Here is a 12500-nt window from a genome sequence, read left to right as displayed (position 1 = left end):
ATACACCTGTCTTTTCCAAATGGTTCTGTTTAATAATATTCCACATACTAGCCCCAACTGGACACTCAGTCCATGCTTTCAGGTCTTCCTTTCAGCAAATTTACTCTTTCTTCAATGAGGAACTGCCTTATTGATTGTAGCCTTTTGGGCTGCTCTCTTTTATACTGAGCTAAAGTCCCTGTAATACGTTACTGCAGTGGTGGTATTATTGAGCAACAGAGTGTTTTCATGATCGCTGGTGTTGGCAAATATCTGTTAATTAACAAATAGATAGATACATACATACATACAAACATTTCAAGGATGAGAAAGAATGCTGTTCTAGAGTGCCAATATTCCAAAACAGTTGTTCCCATAATAAGTGTCGAGGCTGTTCTTAAAAATATCTAAACTAGTACTTGTCTTAATGTAATTTGGTAGTCTATTCCATGCATCAGCTGCTCTCTCAGATAACTCATTAGTACACTTATCATTCCTATAGGACCTTTTATATAATTGTATGATCATTCTTTACTACTTTTTTGGTAAGTTTTTTTTTCTACTATTGTGAATGATCAAACTTATTTTGTCTGTGTTTTTAATGTGTGTGTGTGTGTGTGTGTGTGTGTGTGTGTGTGTGTGTTTGAGAAAGAGGGAAATACAGTGCAAAATAAATGAAAATCTTCATAAGACTACTGTAGTTAGTAACATAATGAAGTATCCTAATAAGAAACAACTTAAGTGAATGTAAACAGTGTAACAAATACAACAAATATACTGAAACCTGTAAAGAATAATTTGGAAAAACACAAGAGATGTCAAAGCATAGAACACAAATCATCATCCTCTTTCAGCTTTTCCCGTTAGGGGTCACCACAGCGGATCATCTCTTTCCATTTCTTCCTATCTTCTGCATCTTGCTCTGTCACACCAACCGCCTGCATGTCCTCTCTCACCATGTCCATAAACCTTATCTTAGGCCTTCCTCTTCTCCTCTTAACTGGCAGCTCCATCCTTAGCATCTTTTTCCCAATATACCCATCATCCCTCCTCAGCACACGTCCAAGCCAACGCAATCTCGTCTCTCTTGCTTTATCTCCAAACTGTCCAACATGAGCTGACCCTCTAATATACTGATTCCTAATCCTATCCAGCCTAGTCACACCGAGTGCAAATCTTAACATCTTTAACTCTGCCACATCCAGCTCGGACTCCTGCCTTTTTGTCAATGCCACTGTCTCCAACCCATATAACATAGCTGGTCTCACTACCCTCTTGTAGACCTTCCCTTTCACTCTTACTGGTACCCGTCTGTCACAAATCACTCCTGACACTCTTCTCCACCCATTCCACCCTGCCTGTACTCTCTTCTTCACCTCTCTTCCACATTCACCATTACTCTGAACTGTTGATCCCAAGTACTTAAACTTGTCCACCTTTACTAGCTCTACTCCCTGCATCCTCACCATTCCTCTACCCTCCCTTTCATTTACACACATATATTCTGTCTTAGCCCTGCTGACTTTCATTCCTCTGCTCCCTAGAGCATATCTCCACCTCTCCAGAGTCTCCTCAACCTGATTCCTACTCTCACTACAGATCACAATGTCATCTGCAAACATCATAGTCCACGGGGCCTCTTGCCTGATCTCATCTGTCAACCTGTCCATCACTACTGCAAATAAGAAAGGACTCAGAGCTGATCCTTGATGTAATCCCACCTCTACCTTAAACGGATCTGTCACTCCCACTGCAGTCCTCACCACTGTCACACTACCCTCGTACATATCCTGTACCACTCTTACATACTTCTCTGCCACTCCCGACTTCCTCATACAATACCACAACTCTTCTCTAGGCACCCTGTCATATGCTTTCTCCAAGTCTACAAAGACACAATGCAACTCCTTCTGACCTTCTCTGTATTTCTCCAATAACACTCAGAGCAAACATTGCATCTGTAGTGCTCTTTCCTGGCATGAAACCATACTGCTGATCACTAATCATCACCTCCCTTCTTAACCTAGCTTCTACTACTCTTTCCCATAACTTCAAGCTGTGACTGATCAGTGTTATCCCTCTGTAGTTACTGCAGCTCTGCACATCACCCTTATTCTTAAAGATAGGTACCAAAACACTTTTTCTCCACTCCTCAGGCATCCTCTGACTTTCCAAAATTTCATTAAACAATCTAGTTAGAAATTCCACTGCCATTTCTCCTAAGCACCTCCATGCTTCCATTGGTATGTCATCTGGGCCAACAGCCTTTCCATTCTTCATCCTCTTCATAGCTGCCCTTACTTCCTCCTTGTTAATCTGTTTCACTTCCTGATTCACTATCCCCACATCATCCAACCTTCTCTCTCTCTCATTCTCTTCATTCATCAGCCTCTCAAAATACTCTTTCCATCTACTCAACACACTCTCCTCTCTTGTGAGTACCTTTCCCTCACTATCCTTTATCACCCTTACTTGCTGCACATCTTTCCCAGCTCTGTCCCTCTGTCTAGCTAATCGGTACAGGTCCTTTTCTCCCTCTTTAGTGTCCAACCTCTCATACAACTCTCCATATGCCTTATCCTTAGCTTTCGCCACCTCTCTCTTTGCCATGCACCTCATCTCCTTATACTCATGTCTACTTTCTTCATCTCTTTGACAATCCCACTTCTTCTTCACCAGCCTCTTCCTCTGTATACTCTCCTGTACTTCTTCATTCCACCACCAGGTCTCCTTGTCCTCCTTCCTCTGTCCAGATGTCACACCAAGCACCTTTCTAGCAGTCACCCTTACTAGTTCTGCTGTAGTTACCCAGCTATTCGGTAACTTTCCACTGCCTCCCAGTGCCTGTCTTAACTCTTCCCTAAACTCCACTTCACAATCACCCTTTTTTAACTTCCACCATTTAATCCTTGGCACTGCTTTCACACTCCTCCTCCTCTTCCTGATCACCAACGTCATCCTACAGACCACCATTCTATGCTGCTTAACTACACTTTCCCCTGCCACCACTTTACAGTCTCCAATCTCCTTCAGACTTGATGCGGAGAACTTTTCATAATAGCATAGAACACAAATAAAAATACAAATAAAAATAAGCATGGCAGCCCAGTAAACACAAATCAATTTAATACAGCAAATATAGTTTTAACTGTAACATTCATCTTTGGTACAACAAAGGCATATTAAAACTGAAGCAAATATTAAAACTATATTAACAAATAAAAACATAAAAAGAACTAGTAAGAAAGTATAGAGCCACCTGGAGTCCACTATAAATAATCGTTTCTTATTTCATAGAGACATATTTATTCAAACTCAAACTCTAACACTACAAAAGTTGTTATTCAAAACAGTGACATTATTAAATTTGCAAGACTCAAGAAATTTTCTTTTTGCAGAGAAGCAAACTTTCCTGCACCTCCTGGCAGGGAGGCAAGCCTCCTCACCATAAACAATTCCAAGATTGAACAACTAGGAAAAGAGGGAGAAAGTAAATAAAATACAGCACTCCCACTCCTTTTCTTGCACTTCTTCAAGACTAAGAGCCATGGTAGGAAGCCCACAATCGTTTAGGGTCAGCATTCTGAGCATCAATCACTTATCCAGTAGGGCTCCTGTCTCATTCTATATGTTAAGAAGTGAACATGGCTAAAGTGAATGTTTAATATCGTAGGACTATTAGCTTCTCTTTTCTCCTTAAATATCCAATGAAAATGGAATATAACCTAGTCAGACATCCTGGCAAACAATGACAAATAAAACACACACATACATATATAAACAAATAGATAGACTGCCATGGTCCATACAACTTCTGAATTTCATTAAAACTTCCATTCCATTTCATAAAACTTAAAATTAGTGTGCACTGCTAGTGCATTCTGTACATGCTTTCCTTTGATATCAGAAATGTGCTTTTAAATGATGGCTCTAATCTTAACTGTTTTTAACTGCATAAAAGTGGCTGTTTGTGCATACTGCTAGGTAGACCACATAAGTCATACAATAGGTACAGAAATGCAAGCTAGCATATATATGACACCAGTAAATGTTAAATGAATTACACTTCAGACTAAAGCAGCTTTCCTCATTTGTATTTGTATATCTGCCAAAAGATAACATTTGTACTGGTAAATTCTAACAAAACCAAATGACTTCCAAGATGCATTTGGTCTGTTAGTCTTGACTTAATGAGCTTTGATAAAATCATTATCAGTTACTTACCTCATGTCTCTCAATGAAACTGTCAGCATAAATAGACACATACATATTTATGTATGTATGTGTGTGTGGTATGTATATATATATATATATATATATATATATATGTGTGTGTGTGTGTGTGTGTGTGTGTATACATATACACATACATGTATATATATATATATATATATATATATATATATATATATATATATATATATATATATATATGTGTGTATAGAGAGAGAGAGAGACACACATACATATATAAATAGGCATATATATATATATATATATATATATATATAGAGAGAGAGAGAGAGAGAGAGAGAGATCATTGTTTTAGTAGCTCATTTATCAAGTGAACTTGAAAACTCCAAGTTAAATCTGTATGCACTGAGATCTAATAAAAAGCCTCCTGCATGCATTGCTTTCCTTGCAAATAAGAAAAACTGTCACTATCTAAGTAGATTTGTCTTAAATGTTCCAAATGTTCCAGAAAAGGGTATATATCCAAGCACTGCACTGTTATTTATATCATTGCTATGCCTGTAAAAATATATTAGGGTAAGCCACTTAAACTGTTTGTAAAAACATTCCTATGGACTATAATCCTATGATATGTGATAATGCTGAATTTTTAACTATTTGAATTGTATCATTTTTCTATCACTGTGTCATTACTAAACTTATCAAATGTAACATTGCGGTTGACAAAAAGAAATGCAGGAATCTGGACTCAGGAAGAATGATTATATTAATCAAATCACAACATGTTTGCAATCATAAAATAATTAATGAGCAGAAAATTGAAGTGACATATGTATTTGGATGCAAAGGAGGGCTCTCTATAACACAAGTAGAAATACAGACTCACTTAGGAAAAGCATTACACCCTCTAGTGCTAGTGCCTAACTAAACACAAGATGTGATAATTAGCCAAGACTTTCCCCCAGTTTGGCCATGACTTTCACTAGTTGAAAAAACTATGGAAGTTATGAGGGAAAGATTCAGCCAGATATACTGCCAGAAACACATCAGAAGTAAAGACAATGGTACAGAGCTAGAAAACAGAAAAGGAATTAAGAATTGGGTCTAGGAGGAAAGGTTTGATAAGCCTAATACTGAGTCTTATAAAAAATAATCATGATGTTAAAACAATGAAGTCAGTGTGGAAGCTGACAGAGACAGGCCTATAGTTAAGAATACACTAAGACAGCCGATGAAGAAAAAGATGTATATCTTAATGAAGAAAAAGGGAAAACAGAACCTAAGCAGATCCCAAAGCTTCTCCTGCTAGAGTAAAACAAAGAGACAATGAGAAACAGAAGTAGAACTCTAACAGCAAAGAAAAAATAATATACTAAAGAAGACAATGGGAAAATTATTTTCATGAGCTCTCTTTTTGGAGGACAAATTAGACGAAGAGGAAAAGCCTGTACCTGTATTTATAGGAGAAGAGGTCAAGGCCTCTACCTCACATCAAAATACTGATTAAAATAATGCTAACATGGCTGAAATACATATAAGCCATATCAAATTCAAAATGTCTTATTGAAAGACAATTCACTAAGTAGAGTTAGAGAGAACATAGAACAAGGGGGCTGGTAGCCAAAGGAACAAAACATCCATATTTCATGTCCGTGCTTTCAGTTAAGAAATGGCCTACTCCACATGGAAACCAAAGGCAAATAGAGATTGAGACAGTTATTACTTAACAAAATAGAACACTTGTAATGACATTAGAATACAACCATTTTTGGGTAGTCTGTTGGGGATGGGTAAGACAAAAGCTGGGGATTTATTAAGATTTGTGCGACCTGATATTGCAAAGAACAAAGAGATCTCTTGTGCAGCCTATACAGAGTGTCCAAGAGTATAGCATCCAACCCGAGATTTAAGAAACCTTTTATTCCCTTACCCATTCTGGATGCTCCATTTGAATGTACAGTAATAGGCATTGTGGATCAACTTGTAAAATAAAGTAAGGGTCCTGAGGACCTTCTAGCAGTTACTGATTATTCACAAAATCTCCTGAGGTTGATTAGCAGCTCTGATGTCTAACTGAGCTGGCAGGGTAGGATGGGTGAGAGCAGCCACTGTTGGTTTGCCTTTCCTGGGAACAGCAGGGCAGATGCTGTGTGCATGGACCTATGCAAGCTGCCATATTGGGCAAGTATTAGTCAGGGGATTCATAGGTTCATAGGTTCATAGGTTTATACTAGGCTATCTGCCCTAAGGCATTTATAAGCCTAGCCCAAAGTTTTGTGGCTTACGCCACCCCTTATATGAAAAAATACTGTGCCCATTAGTTTGTTGTGCCTCTGTCCAGCAGTGACACAGAGATGATTCCCGGGGTAAACCTATGATTTCCCATCCACAGGTCAAGATTTCTCTTGAACAGAGCCAGCGAGGTGCTCTGCCTCACATGGACCGGGATCTTATTCCACAGCACAGGGAGTCTCTGAGTGATAAATCTATCCCTCCAGCACGTCCTATTTATATCCGTGCTAAGGTTTAAGTCGCTTGCTCTAGTGATTTTGGTGGATTTGGATTTTTTGAGGTGGAGCATGTCCATTAATTCCGGGTTGGACATGGCCTTGTATGTCAGGCACATGTCACCTCTGAGCAGACGGTATGCGACTGAATAGAGCTGGAGTTTCTTCAATCTGGCAGCATATGACAGATTTTGGAGTCCCTTTATCCTTTTGGTGAGGAACTTTTGGGGTCTCTCCAATTGCTGCAGATGTCGGGTGAGATACATCCCGAATGGGGCATTGTACTCGATCATTGGTCTGATAAGTGAAGAGTACAGGGGAACAATGACCTCACTAGATCTGGATGTGAATCCCTTCATGATCAGGTGGGCAATGTAGAAGGTCTTTCTAACCACTTTAGCAACGTGAGTGTCAAAAGAAAGGCCACTGTCAACCTGGGTCCCCAGGTCCCTGATAACCTCTTCGGTGCTTAGTGGATTGCCGCCTATATGGTAGCTTGGGGTTACCTTGTTTTTCCCGAAGGGTATGACTATACATTTTTTGATGTTTAACTTCAGGCCATGGCTCTGGCACCAGCTATCTGTTTCCGTGAGTCCCTTCTGAAGGATATCCGTGTCCGATGCACTTTCCACTATGGCGCCCAGTTTGCAGTCGTCTGCAAACTTTGTCAGCCAAAGTCCTCCCATGTTGGCCTGTACTTCTGAGAAGTAGATGCTGAACAATAGGGGGCCAAGGTCCGAGCCCTGTGGGACACCAATTGTGACCGGCTTGGAGTCTGACATAGCGCCAGCAACTCTAACCCTGTGGGTTCTGTCCTTAAGCCAGTTTGCAACCCATCTTGTGACATATGGGTTTACATTTAAGCTGGTAAGTTTTTCTACAATACCCGAGTGGGGTATTGTGTCGAAAGCCTTTGCAAGGTCAAGGTAGGGTGTATGGACTGCCTTTCCCTCATCAATGGCCTTGGTGACTGTTTTGAAGAAGTCGACCAAGTTCAAAAGGCATGATCTGCCCTTGACAAAGCCAAACTGGGTCGGGTCCAATGTCTGCAAGTCCCCTATATCTTTGTTTATGAGCTCCATTATGATCCTCTCCATAGCTTTGCAGACTAGACTTGTTAAGCTTATGGGCGGTAATTACCAGGGTCCGTAGAGGCACCGCCTTTGTGGAGTGGGACCACAGTTGCCGTACGCCACTCCTTGGGCACGTATCCTGTGGTAAGGCTGAGATTAAACAGCTGCTTTATGTGCGGGTTTAATTCCTCATTTAGCTCATGTAGCACACAGCCTGGGACACCATCCGGTCCCATTGATGCTGTGTTTTTAGCTTTAGAGAGAGCAGCTTTCACCTGCGCATTTGAGATGTCTGGGAGGCTACACTCTGCTGGGATAGTTATCTCTCCTTTAGTGGGGGAGAGGGGGGGTGAAATTTGCACTGAACCTGTCTGCCAGTATGTTGGCAATGTCTGTGGGTTCAGTGATTTTTGTATCATTTTGGACTAATTCTGAGCATATCTGGGAGTTTCCACCCAGGTTCCTAACATAGCTGAAAAAGGCCTTATGATTGTCCTTTGAATCCATGGCAATTTTTCTCTCAAAATTGGCCTTAGTTGATTTTATGAGTGCTCGTATTTTTTTACTAATAATGATCAGGGGTGACTTCCCTTTTATGGATTTTGTTCTATCATGTAATAGCTTTCTCCTCTTATTGTAAAGTTTGTTAATGGCTGGGGTCCACCAGACTGGACGCTTGCCCTTTGTGGAAAGAGTCTTGGTTTTATTTGGGATTGCCTGATCCATGCAGTCCTGGAGGTGTTCATAGAAGGCATTTGTAAGGGCTTCCACAGCTTGGGTTGTGGTTTCCACTGGCTCAGGGGCCTTGAAGGATACCACACCAGTCTTGAGTAGTATGAAGTTTGCTTTAGAGAAGTTCTTCACTGTGGTCTTTTTGTTTGGGGTGGGGCGGGATGTGGATTTCTAGTGAGATTAGTTTATGATCAGATCTCACCAATGAGGATATACTTCGGTGTGGAGCATTTTGTCCCCATGTTTGTGATAATGAGATCTAGTATATTTTTCCTCTCATGGGAACAGTGACTAGCTGTTCCATGGCATTTGAATTTATGAACTCCAGGAACCGTTGGGCTAGAAAGTTAGGGCTTGAGTAATGTTCCCAGTCTATATTCGGGTAGTTGAAGTCACCCAATATGATGGTGTTTGGAGATACATTTATACCCTCCAGTGTCTTCAGGAAGGCTGTGTGGGGTTCCTGAGTTTGAGAGGGTGGCCTGTAGCATGCTACGATTTGTAGAGCAGTTTTGCCTATGGTTAGTTGCACCTGGATGGTTTCCGGCTTTGCGTTGCCACCAACCTGGAGGTGTAGGTATCCTTTATGAATATGGATACACCCCCTCCTTTTGTGGTGTGGTCCGGGTTTTGGGGCCAGAACGCATGATATGAGGTAAAACCTAATAGTGCCGGGGTGCTCTCAGGAGCCTTGAACCAGGTTTCAGTTACAGCACAGACATCGATGTTCTCCACTGAGAAGGGCCTCGAGTGCATGCATTTTGAGATTTAGACTTCTGGCATTGAGCAGCATTACCCTCAGTTTCTTCCCATTTTTGTTTTCTAGGGTGGTAGGTTTAGAATTTGAGCCTTGCCTAAAAAGGCACTATGGGGTGGCAAGAGCCTTAGCCAATATCCAGAATCCCAGGGGTGACAGGTGCAAGCCGTCCCTTGCGAAGCAGCGTGGCTTGTCAAGCATGTCATCCCAGGCAGACAGACACTGGATCCCCTTTGAATGACACCAGACATTAAGCCAATTGTTAAAGCTGATCATCTTGTCTCTATATTGTGGCATCATTCTTGGTGAAGGAAGGATACTGCTCAGAGTCAGGGTCGTACCTGCCTGGGCTACATAATCAGAGAGCTCCTCTATGTCTCTTTTCATGTAGTCCAGGGAGGTACGTCTCAGGTCATTCACACCAGCATGGACAATGATGTGTCATATTTGTACTTGCCGTGGAGTGACCCGAGTGCTTGTGTTATGTGGCGGATTCTAGCGCCCGATAGGCAGCTTACTGTGACCCTCTCCTTGTTCAGCCTGGTGAGTGGGACATCAGTGTGTCTGACTATGGAGTCACCTATGACAAGTATGTTTGTGTTGTATTTGGCCTTAAGGGCTGTGACTGCTTTGCACACTGATTTTGTGGTTTATGTGTTGCTTGTGGGGTGTCTTGAGGTAGCAGTTGTTTGGGTGTCTGCTTTGGAGGCCTCTGCTGTTTAGGTAAATTTTTACTCAGAGCCTCCGGTATGTCTTTGTGTGTTTATGTGTTTGATTCAGTGGTGTGGTAGCATTATGTGAGGCTGGTTTTGTGGTGTGTGTAGTTGCCTTCTCCTCCTGTCTGGTCTTGCCAGTCCTGAGTTGAGAGAGCTCAGCCTCCAGTTTGGCTAAATAGCTGCATCTCTCGCAAGTATTTGTGTTATGTGGGAGGAGAAGAGGGTTGTCTGTGTACATGAGGCAATTGTAACATTGCCTCAATATTCCCAGATTCACCAATTGGGCAGGAGAGGACGCCAGCATCTGGCCCTTCGACATGCTAGAAAAATTAAAAAGTTAGGTATGAGACTGAATAAGAGAAGACTTAGTAAGAAAGTGGGTACTCCTGGGGGGGTTTCGCAAGTGAGGGACTTTGTATAATATAGAAGTGACAAGTGCTGAGGTTTTTTTTTTTTTTTTTAAGAGAAAAAAAAAAAAACTTTTAGGAACAAGTGCTGCGCTTTTTAGTGAAGGGAATATACTGTTTAGGTTACTAGTAGAGCAGTTCTAAGGGAAAAAATGAAGAACAGACTTCATGGAGCCAGAAAAAGTTTAACCTTGTTAAACCGGCGCTTACCAATGCTGCTCTAGTAGCAACTCCGCGCTAAAGCATGCTTTATAGCACGGGGCTGGAAAAGGCAGGAAATGACCCAAAATGGCCACTGAACTACAAGTTACTGTCTTAAACCACTCCTGTGAGGACAAACAGGCAGCTCAGTACTCCCCACTCCCACTGGTGAGTAAAGAAACTTCCCCCTGACCAAACAAAGAAAATGGAGAAGTACAGGAACCAAGACAAAGCCCAGGGATCAACAAAATCTGATCACTGGAACAAACTAGCCAGTAAAGTTAGGAGAACAAGAATATTTTTTTTTTTTCAAATTTTTTTCACAGACAGAACAGAAAACACAATAAATGCTTTGCTTTTCGATTAAATGCTATCAAAAGCTAGCACACTTGAGTGTATTAGCCTGTAGTTTAACTTTTAAGCAAACTTAAACTAAGAAGTGCAACCAACAATTAAAGCTTATAAAAACAGGAAAAACAGGTAATACCACTATAAAATAGACATAAACAGTCGTCGAATAACACAAATGGTCGAAAAATGCAAGAAAAAATACTTAAAATCTGGAAAGTTGCTTTTTCCTTTCTCTGCTGCTTTAGGAACTCTGCTGGATACCACGAGGAGCTGTGCTGAGTTCTCTACAGCCAGAAAAGCCTGCCAAAGCGTGCTTTATAGCAGGGGGCTGGAAAAGGCAGGACATGACCCAAAATGGCCACTGAACTACAAGTTACTGTCTTAAACCACTCCTCTGAGGACAAACAGGCAGCTCAGTACTCCCCACTCCCACTGGTAAGTAAAGAAAGTTCCCCCTGACCAAACAAAGAAAATGGAGAAGTACAGGAACCAAGACAAAGCCCAGGGATCAGCAAAATCTGATCAGTGGAACAAACTAGCCATGAAAGTTAGGAGAACAAGAATATTTTTTTGTTTTTTTTCAAGTTTTTTTTTCACAGACAGAACAGAAAACACAATAAATGCTTTGCTTTTCGATTAAATGCTATCAAAAGCTAGTACACTTGAGTGTATTAGCCTGTAGTTTAACTTTTAAGCAAACTTAAACTAAGAAGTGCAACCAACAATTAAAGCTTATAAAAACAGGAAAAACAGGTAATACCACTATAAAATAGACATAAACAGTCGTCGAATAACACAAATGGTCGAAAAATGCAAGAAAAAATACTTAAAATCTGGAAAGTTGCTTTTTCCTTTCTCTGCTGCTCTAGGAACTCTGCTGGATACCACGAGGAGCTGTGCTGAGTTCTCTACAGCCAGAAAAGCCTGCCAAAGCATGCTTTACAGCAGAGGGCTGGAAAAGGCAGGAAATGACCCAAAATGGCCACTGAACTACAAGTTACTATCTTAAACCACTCCTCTGAGGACAAACAGGCAGCTCAGTACTCCCCACTCCCACTGGTGAGTAAAGAAACTTCCCCCTGACCAAACAAAGAAAATGGAGAAGTACAGGAACCAAGACAAAGCCCAGGGATCAGCAAAATCTGATCACTGGAACAAACTAGCCAGGAAAGTTAGGAGAACAAGAATATTTTTTTTTTTTTTTTCAAGTTTTTTTCACAGACAGAACAGAAAACACAATAAATGCTTTGCTTTTCAATTAAATGCTATCAAAAGCTAGTACACTTGAGTGTATTAGCCTGTCGTTTAACTTTTAAGCAAACTTAAACTAAGAAGTGCAACCAACAATTAAAGCTTATAAAAACAGGAAAAACAGGTAGTACCACTATAAAATAGACAGAAACAGTCGTCGAATAACACAAATGGTCGAAAAATGCAATAAAAAATACTTAAAATCTGGAAAGTTGCTTTTTCCTTTCTCTGCTGCTCTAGGAACTCTGCTGGATACCACGAGGAGCTGTGCTGAGTTCTCTACAGCCAGAAAAGCCTGCCAAAGCGTGCTTTATAGCAGGGGGCTGGAAAAG

This window comes from Protopterus annectens, chromosome 11.part0, assembly GCF_019279795.1.
Source record: "Protopterus annectens isolate FY-2018-M chromosome 11.part0, PAN1.0, whole genome shotgun sequence".
Taxonomy (NCBI): Eukaryota; Metazoa; Chordata; order Ceratodontiformes; family Protopteridae; genus Protopterus; species Protopterus annectens.
This window is presented reverse-complemented; position numbering follows the sequence as displayed.